This window comes from Entelurus aequoreus, linkage group LG22 (assembly GCF_033978785.1).
Source record: "Entelurus aequoreus isolate RoL-2023_Sb linkage group LG22, RoL_Eaeq_v1.1, whole genome shotgun sequence".
Lineage (NCBI taxonomy): Eukaryota > Metazoa > Chordata > Actinopteri > Syngnathiformes > Syngnathidae > Entelurus > Entelurus aequoreus.
This window is the reverse complement of record NC_084752.1, coordinates 46,107,235-46,121,296: the sequence shown is the minus strand read 5'-3', so window position 1 is coordinate 46,121,296 and position 14,062 is coordinate 46,107,235.

The following is a 14,062-nucleotide window of genomic DNA, read 5'->3' as shown; positions in this document are numbered from 1 at the left end:
TGCATTTTTTACGGAAAACATTTTTTGCTAAAATGTCGTAAGGGGGGACCCTGTCGTAAAAATTCCAAAAAACGGACTTGATTCAGCAGCACAATTCTGGTGCTGTAGTTGTAGGAGATGTCTTAAAACGTCATCAGGAGTCCCTACAAAACCTAAAAATGGCATAAAATGCTTTTTTTTGGGAAAACTTTTTTTTACAAAAAAAAAATTCAAAAAACAGACTTGCTTCAGCAGCACAATTCTGGTGTTGTAGTTGTAGGAGATGTCTCAAAACGTCATCAGGAGTCCCGACTAAACCCGTAAATGTAAGAAAATGTAAGAAAATGCATTTTTTTACGAAAAACATTTTTTGCTAAAATGTCGTAAGGGGGGACCCTGTCGTAAAAATGCCAAAAAACGGACTTGATTCAGCAGCACAATTCTGGTGCTGTAGTTGTAGGAGATGTCTCAAAACGTCATCAGGAGTCCCGACTAAACCCGTAAATGTAAGAAAATGTAAGAAAATGCATTTTTTACGAAAAACATTTTTTGCTAAAATGTCGTAAGGGGGGACCCTGTCGTAAAAATGCCAAAAAACGGACTTGATTCAGCAGCACAATTCTGGTGCTGTAGTTGTAGGAGATGTCTCAAAACGTCATCAGGAGTCCCGACTAAACCCGTAAATGTAAGAAAATGTAAGAAAATGCATTTTTTACGAAAAACATTTTTTGCTAAAATGTCGTAAGGGGGGACCCTGTCGTAAAAATGCCAAAAAACGGACTTGATTCAGCAGCACAATTCTGGTGCTGTAGTTGTAGGAGATGTCTCAAAACGTCATCAGGAGTCCCGACTAAACCCGTAAATGTAAGAAAATGTAAGAAAATGCATTTTTTACGAAAAACATTTTTTGCTAAAATGACGTAAGGGGGGACCCTGTCGTAAAAATTCCAAAAAACGGACTTGATTCAGCAGCACAATTCTGGTGCTGTAGTTGTAGGAGATGTCTTAAAACGTCATCAGGAGTCCCTACAAAACCTAAAAATGGCATAAAATGCTTTTTTTGGGAAAACTTTTTTTTTACAAAAAGAAATTCAAAAAACGGACTTGTTTGAGCAGCACAATTCTGGTGCTGCAGTTGTAGGAGATGTCTCAAAACGTCATCAGGAGTCCCGACTAAACCCGTAAATGTAAGAAAATGTAAGAAAATGCATTTTTTAAGAAAAACATTTTTTGCTAAAATGTCGTAAGGGGGGACCCTGTCGTAAAAATGCCAAAAAACGGACTTGCTTCAGCAGTACAATTCTGGTGCTGTAGTTGTAGGAGATGTCTCAAAACGTCATCAGGAGTCCCTACAAAACCTAAAAATGGCATAAAATGCTTTTTTTGGGAAAACTTTTTTTTTACAAAAAAAAATTCTAAAAACAGCTTGCTTCAGCAGCACAATTCTGGTGCTGTAGTTGTAGGAGATGTCTCAAAACGTCATTAGGAGTCCCGACTAAACCCGTAAATGTAAGAAAATGTAAGAAAATGCATTTTTTAAGAAAAACATTTTTTGCTAAAATGTCGTGAGGGGGGACCCTGTCGTAAAAATTCCAAAAAACGGACTTGATTCAGCAGCACAATTCTGGTGCTGTAGTTGTAGGAGATGTCTCAAAACGTCATCAGGAGTCCCTACAAAACCTAAAAATGGCATAAAATGCGTTTTTTGGGAAAACTTTTTCTTTACAAAAAGAAATTCAAAAAACGGACTTGTTTGAGCAGCACAATTCTGGTGCTGTAGTTGTAGGAGATGTTTCAAAACGTCATCAGGAGTCCCGACTAAACCCGTAAATGTAAGAAAATGTAAGAAAATGCATTTTTTAAGAAAAACATTTTTTGCTAAAATGTCGTAAGGGGGGACCCTGTCGTAAAAATGCCAAAAAACGGACTTGCTTCAGCAGTACAATTCTGGTGCTGTAGTTGTAGGAGATGTCTCAAAACGTCATCAGGAGTCCCGACTAAACCTAAAAATGGCATAAAATGCTTTTTTTGGGAAAACTTTTTTTTTACAAAAAATTTTTCTAAAAACAGACTTGCTTCAGCAGCACAATTCTGGTGCTGTAGTTGTAGGAGATGTCTCAAAACGTCATCAGGAGTCCCGACTAAACCCGTAAATGTAAGAAAATGTAAGAAAATGCATTTTTTAAGAAAAACATTTTTTGCTAAAATGTCGTAAGGGGGGACCCTGTCGTAAAAATTCCAAAAAACGGACTTGATTCAGCAGCACAATTCTGGTGCTGTAGTTGTAGGAGATGTCTCAAAACGTCATCAGGAGTCCCTACAAAACCTAAAAATGGCATAAAATGCTTTTTTTGGGAAAACTTTTTTTTTACAAAAAAAAATTCAAAAAACAGACTTGCTTCAGCAGCACAATTCTGGTGCTGTAGTTGTAGGAGATGTCTCAAAACGTCATCAGGAGTCCCGACTAAACCCGTAAATGTAAGAAAATGTAAGAAAATGCATTTTTTAAGAAAAACATTTTTTGCTAAAATGTCGTAAGGGGGGACCCTGTCGTAAAAATGCCAAAAAACGGACTTGATTCAGCAGCACAATTCTGGTGCTGTAGTTGTAGGAGATGTCTCAAAACGTCATCAGGAGTCCCGACTAAACCCGTAAATGTAAGAAAATGTAAGAAAATGCATTTTTTACGGAAAACATTTTTTGCTAAAATGTCGTAAGGGGGGACCCTGTCGTAAAAATTCCAAAAAACGGACTTGATTCAGCAGCACAATTCTGGTGCTGTAGTTGTAGGAGATGTCTTAAAACGTCATCAGGAGTCCCTACAAAACCTAAAAATGGCATAAAATGCTTTTTTTGGGAAAACTTTTTTTTACAAAAAAAAATTCAAAAAACAGACTTGCTTCAGCAGCACAATTCTGGTGTTGTAGTTGTAGGAGATGTCTCAAAACGTCATCAGGAGTCCCGACTAAACCCGTAAATGTAAGAAAATGTAAGAAAATGCATTTTTTTACGAAAAACATTTTTTGCTAAAATGTCGTAAGGGGGGACCCTGTCGTAAAAATGCCAAAAAACGGACTTGATTCAGCAGCACAATTCTGGTGCTGTAGTTGTAGGAGATGTCTCAAAACGTCATCAGGAGTCCCGACTAAACCCGTAAATGTAAGAAAATGTAAGAAAATGCATTTTTTACGAAAAACATTTTTTGCTAAAATGTCGTAAGGGGGGACCCTGTCGTAAAAATGCCAAAAAACGGACTTGATTCAGCAGCACAATTCTGGTGCTGTAGTTGTAGGAGATGTCTCAAAACGTCATCAGGAGTCCCGACTAAACCCGTAAATGTAAGAAAATGTAAGAAAATGCATTTTTTACGAAAAACATTTTTTGCTAAAATGACGTAAGGGGGGACCCTGTCGTAAAAATTCCAAAAAACGGACTTGATTCAGCAGCACAATTCTGGTGCTGTAGTTGTAGGAGATGTCTTAAAACGTCATCAGGAGTCCCTACAAAACCTAAAAATGGCATAAAATGCTTTTTTTGGGAAAACTTTTTTTTTACAAAAACAAATTCAAAAAACGGACTTGTTTGAGCAGCACAATTCTGGTGCTGCAGTTGTAGGAGATGTCTCAAAACGTCATCAGGAGTCCCGACTAAACCCGTAAATGTAAGAAAATGTAAGAAAATGCATTTTTTAAGAAAAACATTTTTTGCTAAAATGTCGTAAGGGGGGACCCTGTCGTAAAAATGCCAAAAAACGGACTTGCTTCAGCAGTACAATTCTGGTGCTGTAGTTGTAGGAGATGTCTCAAAACGTCATCAGGAGTCCCTACAAAACCTAAAAATGGCATAAAATGCTTTTTTTGGGAAAACTTTTTTTTTACAAAAAAAAATTCTAAAAACAGCTTGCTTCAGCAGCACAATTCTGGTGCTGTAGTTGTAGGAGATGTCTCAAAACGTCATCAGGAGTCCCGACTAAACCCGTAAATGTAAGAAAATGTAAGAAAATGCATTTTTTAAGAAAAACATTTTTTGCTAAAATGTCGTGAGGGGGGACCCTGTCGTAAAAATTCCAAAAAACGGACTTGATTCAGCAGCACAATTCTGGTGCTGTAGTTGTAGGAGATGTCTCAAAACGTCATCAGGAGTCCCTACAAAACCTAAAAATGGCATAAAATGCTTTTTTTGGGAAAACTTTTTCTTTACAAAAAGAAATTCAAAAAACGGACTTGATTCAGCAGCACAATTCTGGTGCTGTAGTTGTAGGAGATGTTTCAAAACGTCATCAGGAGTCCCGACTAAACCCGTAAATGTAAGAAAATGTAAGAAAATGCATTTTTTAAGAAAAACATTTTTTGCTAAAATGTCGTAAGGGGGGAGGGACCCTGTCGTAAAAATGCCAAAAAACGGACTTGCTTCAGCAGTACAATTCTGGTGCTGTAGTTGTAGGAGATGTCTCAAAACGTCATCAGGAGTCCCGACTAAACCTAAAAATGGCATAAAATGCTTTTTTTGGGAAAACTTTTTTTTTACAAAAAATTTTTCTAAAAACAGACTTGCTTCAGCAGCACAATTCTGGTGCTGTAGTTGTAGGAGATGTCTCAAAACGTCATCAGGAGTCCCGACTAAACCCGTAAATGTAAGAAAATGTAAGAAAATGCATTTTTTAAGAAAAACATTTTTTGCTAAAATGTCGTGAGGGCGGACCCTGTCGTAAAAATTCCAAAAAACGGACTTGATTCAGCAGCACAATTCTGGTGCTGTAGTTGTAGGAGATGTCTCAAAACGTCATCAGGAGTCCCGACTAAACCCGTAAATGTAAGAAAATGTAAGAAAATGCATTTTTTACGAAAAACATTTTTTGCTAAAATGTCGTAAGGGGGACCCTGTCGTAAAAATTCCAAAAAACGGACTTGATTCAGCAGCACAATTCTGGTGCTGTAGTTGTAGGAGATGTCTTAAAACGTCATCAGGAGTCCCTACAAAACCTAAAAATGGCATAAAATGCTTTTTTTGGGAAAACTTTTTCTTTACAAAAAGAAATTCAAAAAACGGACTTGTTTGAGCAGCACAATTCTGGTGCTGTAGTTGTAGATGTCTCAAAACGTCATCAGGAGTCCCGACTAAACCCGTAAATGTAAGAAAATGTAAGAAAATGCATTTTTTAAGAAAAACATTTTTTGCTAAAATGTCGTAAGGGGGACCCTGTCGTAAAAATGCCAAAAAACGGACTTGCTTCAGCAGTACAATTCTGGTGCTGTAGTTGTAGGAGATGTCTCAAAACGTCATCAGGAGTCCCGACTAAACCTAAAAATGGCATAAAATGCTTTTTTTGGGAAAACTTTTTTTTTACAAAAAAAAATTCTAAAAACAGACTTGCTTCAGCAGCACAATTCTGGTGCTGTAGTTGTAGGAGATGTCTCAAAACGTCATCAGGAGTCCCGACTAAACCCGTAAATGTAAGAAAATGTAAGAAAATGCATTTTTTAAGAAAAACATTTTTTGCTAAAATGTCGTAAGGTGGGACCCTGTCGTAAAAATTCCAAAAAACGGACTTGATTCAGCAGCACAATTCTGGTGCTGTAGTTGTAGGAGATGTCTCAAAACGTCATCAGGAGTCCCGACTAAACCCGTAAATGTAAGAAAATGTAAGAAAATGCATTTTTTACGAAAAACATTTTTTGCTAAAATGTCGTAAGGGGGGACCCTGTCGTAAAAATGCCAAAAAACGGACTTGATACAGCAGCACAATTCTGGTGCTGTAGTTGTAGGAGATGTCTCAAAACGTCATCAGGAGTCCCGACTAAACCCGTAAATGTAAGAAAATGTAAGAAAATGCATTTTTTACGAAAAACATTTTTTGCTAAAATGTCGTAAGGGGGGACCCTGTCGTAAAAATTCCAAAAAACGGACTTGATTCAGTAGCACAATTCTGGTGCTGTAGTTGTAGGAGATGTCTCAAAACGTCATCAGGAGTCCCTACAAAACCTAAAAATGGCATAAAAGGCTTTTTTTGGGAAAACTTTTTTTTTACAAAAAGAAATTCAAAAAACGGACTTGTTTGAGCAGCACAATTCTGGTGCTGTAGTTGTAGGAGATGTCTCAAAACGTCATCAGGAGTCCCTACAAAACCTAAAAATGGCATAAAATGCTTTTTTTGGGAAAACTTTTTTTTTACAAAAAAAAATTCCAAAAAACGGACTTGCTTCAGCAGCACAGTTCTGGTGCTGTAGTTGTAGGAGATGTCTCAAAACGTCATCAGGAGTCCCGTTTAAACCCGAAAATGGAAGAAATTAGAAGAAAATGCATATTTTACGGAAAATTTTTATTTTGCAAAATGTCGTAAAAAAAAATTCAAAAAAACGGACTTGCTTCAGCAGCACAATTCTGGTGCTGTAGTTGTAGGATATGTCTCAAAACGTCATCAGGAGTCCCGACTAAACCCGTAAATGTAAGAAAATGCATTTTTTAAGAAAAACATTTTTTGCTAAAATGTCGTAAGGGGGGACCCTGTCGTAAAAATTCCAAAAAACGGACTTGCTTCAGCAGCACAATTCTGGTGCTCTAGTTGTAGGAGATGTCTCAAAACGTCATCAGGAGTCCCGACTAAACCCGTAAATGTAAGAAAATGTAAGAAAATGCATTTTTTAAGAAAAACATTTTTTGCTAAAATGTCGTAAGGGGGGACCCTGTCGTAAAAATTCCAAAAAACGGACTTGCTTCAGCAGCACAATTCTGGTGCTGTAGTTGTAGGAGATGTCTCAAAACGTCATCAGGAGTCCAGACTAAACCCGTAAATGTAAGAAAATGTAAGAAAATGCATTTTTTAAGAAAAACATTTTTTGCTAAAATGTCGTAAGGGGGGACCCTGTCGTAAAAATTCCAAAAAACGGACTTGCTTCAGCAGCACAATTCTGGTGCTGTAGTTGTAGGAGATGTCTCAAAACGTCATCAGGAGTCCCTACAAAACTTAAAAATGGCATGAAATGCTTTTTTTTGAAAAACTTTTTTTTTACAAAAAAAAATTCAAAAAACGGACTTGTTTGAGCAGCACAATTCTGGTGCTGTAGTTGTAGGAGATGTCTCAAAACGTCATCAGGAGTCCAGACTAAACCCGTAAATGTAAGAAAATGTAAGAAAATGCATTTTTTAAGAAAAACATTTTTTGCTAAAATGTCGTAAATGTCGTAAAAATGCCAAAAAACGGACTTGCTTCAGCAGTACAATTCTGGTGCTGTAGTTGTAGGAGATGTCTCAGAACGTCATCAGGAGTCCCTACAAAACCTAAAAATGGCATAAAATGCTTTTTTTGGGAAAACTTTTTTTTTACAAAAAAAAATTCTAAAAACGGACTTGCTTCAGCAGCACAATTCTGGTGCTGTAGTTGTAGGAGATGTCTCAAAACGTCATCAGGAGTCCCGACTAAACCCGTAAATGTAAGAAAATGTAAGAAAATGCATTTTTTACGAAAAACATTTTTTGCTAAAATGTCGTAAGGGGGGACCCTGTCGTAAAAATTCCAAAAAACGGACTTGATTCAGCAGCACAATTCTGGTGCTGTAGTTGTAGGAGATGTCTCAAAACGTCATCAGGAGTCCCGACTAAACCCGTAAATGTAAGAAAATGTAAGAAAATGCATTTTTTAAGAAAAATATTTTTTGCTAAAATGTCGTAAGGGGGGACCCTGTCGTAAAAATTCCAAAAAACGGACTTGATTCAGCAGCACAATTCTGGGGCTGTAGTTGTAGGAGATGTCTTAAAACGTCATCAGGAGTCCCTACAAAACCTAAAAATGGCATAAAATGCTTTTTTTGGGAAAACTTTTTTTTTACAAAAAGAAATTCAAAAAACGGACTTGTTTGAGCAGCACAATTCTGGTGCTGTAGTTGTAGGAGATGTCTCAAAACGTCATCAGGAGTCCCGACTAAACCCGTAAATGTAAGAAAATGTAAGAAAATGCATTTTTTACGAAAAACATTTTTTGCTAAAATGTCGTAAGGGGGGACCCTGTCGTAAAAATTCCAAAAAACGGACTTGATTCAGCAGCACAATTCTGGTGCTGTAGTTGTAGGAGATGTCTTAAAACGTCATCAGGAGTCCCTACAAAACCTAAAAATGGCATAAAATGCTTTTTTTGGGAAGACGTTTTTTTTACAAAAAAAATTTCAAAAAACAGACTTGCTTCAGCAGCACAATTCTGGTGCTGTAGTTGTAGGAGATGTCTCAAAACGTCATCAGGAGTCCCGACTAAACCCGTAAATGTAAGAAAATGTAAGAAAATGCATTTGTTACGAAAAAAATTTTTTGCTAAAATGTCGTAAGGGGGGACCCTGTCGTAAAAATTCCAAAAAACGGACTTGATTCAGCAGCACAATTCTGGTGCTGTAGTTGTAGGAGATGTCTCAAAACGTCATCAGGAGTCCCGACTAAACCCGTAAATGTAAGAAAATGTAAGAAAATGCATTTTTTACGAAAAACATTTTTTGCTAAAATGTCGTAAGGGGGGACCCTGTCGTAAAAATGCCAAAAAACGGACTTGCTTCAGCAGTACAATTCTGGTGCTGTAGTTGTAGGAGATGTCTCAAAACGTCATCAGGAGTCCCTACAAAACCTAAAAATGGCATAAAATGCTTTTTTTGGGAAAACTTTTTTTTTACAAAAAAAAATTCAAAAAACAGACTTGCTTCAGCAGCACAATTCTGGTGCTGTAGTTGTAGGAGATGTCTCAAAACGTCATCAGGAGTCCCGACTAAACCCGTAAATGTAAGAAAATGTAAGAAAATGCATTTTTTACGAAAAACATTTTTTGCTAAAATGTCGTAAGGGGGGACCCTGTCGTAAAAATTCCAAAAAACGGACTTGATTCAGCAGCACAATTCTGGTGCTGTAGTTGTAGGAGATGTCTCAAAACGTCATCAGGAGTCCCGACTAAACCCGTAAATGTAAGAAAATGTAAGAAAATGCATTTTTTAAGAAAAACATTTTTTGCTAAAATGTCGTAAGGGGGGACCCTGTCGTAAAAATGCCAAAAAACGGACTTGCTTCAGCAGTACAATTCTGGTGCTGTAGTTGTAGGAGATGTCTCAAAACGTCATCAGGAGTCCCTACAAAACCTAAAAATGGCATAAAATGCTTTTTTTGGGAAAACTTTTTTTTACAAAAAAAAATTCAAAAAACAGACTTGCTTCAGCAGCACAATTCTGGTGCTGTAGTTGTAGGAGATGTCTTAAAACATCATCAGGAGTCCCTACAAAACCTAAAAATGGCATAAAATGCTTTTTTTGGGAAAACTTTTTTTTTACAAAAAAAAATTCAAAAAACGGACTTGTTTGAGCAGCACAATTCTGGTGCTGTAGTTGTAGGAGATGTCTCAAAACGTCATCAGGAGTCCCGACTAAACCCGTAAATGTAAGAAAATGTAAGAAAATGCATTTTTTAAGAAAAACATTTTTTGCTAAAATGTCGTAAGGGGGGACCCTGTCGTAAAAATTCCAAAAAACGGACTTGATTCAGCAGCACAATTCTGGTGCTGTAGTTGTAGGAGATGTCTCAAAACGTCATCAGGAGTCCCGACTAAACCCGTAAATGTAAGAAAATGTAAGAAAATGCATTTTTTAAGAAAAATATTTTTTGCTAAAATGTCGTAAGGGGGGACCCTGTCGTAAAAATTCCAAAAAACGGACTTGATTCAGCAGCACAATTCTGGGGCTGTAGTTGTAGGAGATGTCTTAAAACGTCATCAGGAGTCCCTACAAAACCTAAAAATGGCATAAAATGCTTTTTTTGGGAAAACTTTTTTTTTACAAAAAGAAATTCAAAAAACGGACTTGTTTGAGCAGCACAATTCTGGTGCTGTAGTTGTAGGAGATGTCTCAAAACGTCATCAGGAGTCCCGACTAAACCCGTAAATGTAAGAAAATGTAAGAAAATGCATTTTTTACGAAAAACATTTTTTGCTAAAATGTCGTAAGGGGGGACCCTGTCGTAAAAATTCCAAAAAACGGACTTGATTCAGCAGCACAATTCTGGTGCTGTAGTTGTAGGAGATGTCTTAAAACGTCATCAGGAGTCCCTACAAAACCTAAAAATGGCATAAAATGCTTTTTTTGGGAAGACGTTTTTTTTACAAAAAAAATTTCAAAAAACAGACTTGCTTCAGCAGCACAATTCTGGTGCTGTAGTTGTAGGAGATGTCTCAAAACGTCATCAGGAGTCCCGACTAAACCCGTAAATGTAAGAAAATGTAAGAAAATGCATTTGTTACGAAAAAAATTTTTTGCTAAAATGTCGTAAGGGGGGACCCTGTCGTAAAAATTCCAAAAAACGGACTTGATTCAGCAGCACAATTCTGGTGCTGTAGTTGTAGGAGATGTCTCAAAACGTCATCAGGAGTCCCGACTAAACCCGTAAATGTAAGAAAATGTAAGAAAATGCATTTTTTACGAAAAACATTTTTTGCTAAAATGTCGTAAGGGGGGACCCTGTCGTAAAAATGCCAAAAAACGGACTTGCTTCAGCAGTACAATTCTGGTGCTGTAGTTGTAGGAGATGTCTCAAAACGTCATCAGGAGTCCCTACAAAACCTAAAAATGGCATAAAATGCTTTTTTTGGGAAAACTTTTTTTTTACAAAAAAAAATTCAAAAAACAGACTTGCTTCAGCAGCACAATTCTGGTGCTGTAGTTGTAGGAGATGTCTCAAAACGTCATCAGGAGTCCCGACTAAACCCGTAAATGTAAGAAAATGTAAGAAAATGCATTTTTTACGAAAAACATTTTTTGCTAAAATGTCGTAAGGGGGGACCCTGTCGTAAAAATTCCAAAAAACGGACTTGATTCAGCAGCACAATTCTGGTGCTGTAGTTGTAGGAGATGTCTCAAAACGTCATCAGGAGTCCCGACTAAACCCGTAAATGTAAGAAAATGTAAGAAAATGCATTTTTAAGAAAAACATTTTTTGCTAAAATGTCGTAAGGGGGGACCCTGTCGTAAAAATGCCAAAAAACGGACTTGCTTCAGCAGTACAATTCTGGTGCTGTAGTTGTAGGAGATGTCTCAAAACGTCATCAGGAGTCCCTACAAAACCTAAAAATGGCATAAAATGCTTTTTTTGGGAAAACTTTTTTTTACAAAAAAAAATTCAAAAAACAGACTTGCTTCAGCAGCACAATTCTGGTGCTGTAGTTGTAGGAGATGTCTTAAAACATCATCAGGAGTCCCTACAAAACCTAAAAATGGCATAAAATGCTTTTTTTGGGAAAACTTTTTTTTTACAAAAAAAAATTCAAAAAACGGACTTGTTTGAGCAGCACAATTCTGGTGCTGTAGTTGTAGGAGATGTCTCAAAACGTCATCAGGAGTCCCGACTAAACCCGTAAATGTAAGAAAATGTAAGAAAATGCATTTTTTAAGAAAAACATTTTTTGCTAAAATGTCGTAAGGGGGGACCCTGTCGTAAAAATGCCAAAAAACGGACTTGATTCAGCAGCACAATTCTGGTGCTGTAGTTGTAGGAGATGTCTCAAAACGTCATCAGGAGTCCCGACTAAACCCGTAAATGTAAGAAAATGTAAGAAAATGCATTTTTTAAGAAAAACATTTTTTGCTAAAATGTCGTAAGGGGGGACCCTGTCGTAAAAATGCCAAAAAACGGACTTGCTTCAGCAGTACAATTCTGGTGCTGTAGTTGTAGGAGATGTCTCAAAACGTCATCAGGAGTCCCTACAAAACCTAAAAATGGCATAAAATGATTTTTTTGGGAAAACTTTTTTTTTACAAAAAAAAATTCTAAAAACAGACTTGCTTCAGCAGCACAATTCTGGTGCTGTAGTTAAAAATGCCAAAAAACGGACTTGATTCAGCAGCACAATTCTGGTGCTGTAGTTGTAGGAGATGTCTCAAAACGTCATCAGGAGTCCCGACTAAACCCGTAAATGTAAGAAAATGTAAGAAAATGCATTTTTTAAGAAAAACATTTTTTGCTAAAATGTCGTAAGGGGGGACCCTGTCGTAAAAATTCCAAAAAACGGACTTGATTCAGCAGCACAATTCTGGTGCTGTAGTTGTAGGAGATGTCTTAAAACGTCATCAGGAGTCCCTACAAAACCTAAAAATGGCATAAAATGCTTTTTTTGGGAAAACTTTTTTTTTACAAAAAGAAATTCAAAAAACGGACTTGTTTGAGCAACACAATTCTGGTGCTGTAGTTGTAGGAGATGTCTCAAAACGTCATCAGGAGTCCCGACTAAACCCGTAAATGTAAGAAAATGTAAGAAAATGCATTTTTTAAGAAAAACATTTTTTGCTAAAATGTCGTAAAAATGCCAAAAAACGGACTTGCTTCAGCAGTACAATTCTGGTGCTGTAGTTGTAGGAGATGTCTCAAAACGTCATCAGGAGTCCCTACAAAACCTAAAAATGGCATAAAATGCTTTTTTTGGGAAAACTTTTTTTTTACAAAAAAAAATTCTAAAAACAGACTTGCTTCAGCAGCACAATTCTGGTGCTGTAGTTGTAGGAGATGTCTCAAAACGTCATCAGGAGTCCCGACTAAACCCGTAAATGTAAGAAAATTTAAGAAAATGCATTTTTTAAGAAAAACATTTTTTGCTAAAATGTCGTAAGGGGGGACCCTGTCGTAAAAATGCCAAAAAACGGACTTGATTCAGCAGCACAATTCTGGTGCTGTAGTTGTAGGAGATGTCTCAAAACGTCATCAGGAGTCCCGACTAAACCCGTAAATGTAAGAAAATGTAAGAAAATGCATTTTTTACGAAAAACATTTTTTGCTAAAATGTCGTAAGGGGGGACCCTGTCGTAAAAATGCCAAAAAACGGACTTGATTCAGCAGCACAATTCTGGTGCTGTAGTTGTAGGAGATGTCTCAAAACGTCATCAGGAGTCCCGACTAAACCCGTAAATGTAAGAAAATGCATTTTTTACGAAAAACATTTTTTGCTAAAATGTCGTAAGGGGGGACCCTGTCGTAAAAATTCCAAAAAACGCACTTGATTCAGCAGCACAATTCTGGTGCTGTAGTTGTAGGAGATGTCTTAAAACGTCATCAGGAGTCCCTACAAAACCTAAAAATGGCATAAAATGCTTTTTTTGGGAAAACTTTTTTTTTACAAAAAGAAATTCAAAAAACGGACTTGTTTGAGCAGCACAATTCTGGTGCTGTAGTTGTAGGAGATGTCTCAAAACGTCATCAGGAGTCCCGACTAAACCCGTAAATGTAAGAAAATGTAAGAAAATGCATTTTTTAAGAAAAACATTTTTTGCTAAAATGTCGTAAGGGGGGACCTTGTCGTAAAAATGCCAAAAAACGGACTTGCTTCAGCAGTACAATTCTGGTGCTGTAGTTGTAGGAGATGTCTCAAAACGTCATCAGGAGTCCCTACAAAACCTAAAAATGGCATAAAATGCTTTTTTTGGGAAAACTTTTTTTTTACAAAAAAAAATTCTAAAAACAGACTTGCTTCAGCAGCACAATTCTGGTGCTGTAGTTGTAGGAGATGTCTCAAAACGTCATCAGGAGTCCCGACTAAACCCGTAAATGTAAGAAAATGTAAGAAAATGCATTTTTTACGAAAAACATTTTTTGCTAAAATGTCGTAAGGGGGGACCCTGTCGTAAAAATGCCAAAAAACGGACTTGATTCAGCAGCACAATTCTGGTGCTGTAGTTGTAGGAGATGTCTCAAAACGTCATCAGGAGTCCCGACTAAACCCGTAAATGTAAGAAAATGTAAGAAAAATGCATTTTTTAAGAAAAACATTTTTTGCTAAAATGTCGTAAGGGGGGACCCTGTCGTAAAAATGCCAAAAAACGGACTTGCTTCAGCAGTACAATTCTGGTGCTGTAGTTGTAGGAGATGTCTCAAAACGTCATCAGGAGTCCCTACAAAACCTAAAAATGGCATAAAATGCTTTTTTTGGGAAAACTTTTTTTTACAAAAAAAAATTCAAAAAACAGACTTGCTTCAGCAGCACAATTCTTGTGTTGTAGTTGTAGGAGATGTCTCAAAACGTCATCAGGAGTCCCGACTAAACCCGTAATTGTAAGAAAATGTAAGAAAATGCATTTTTTAA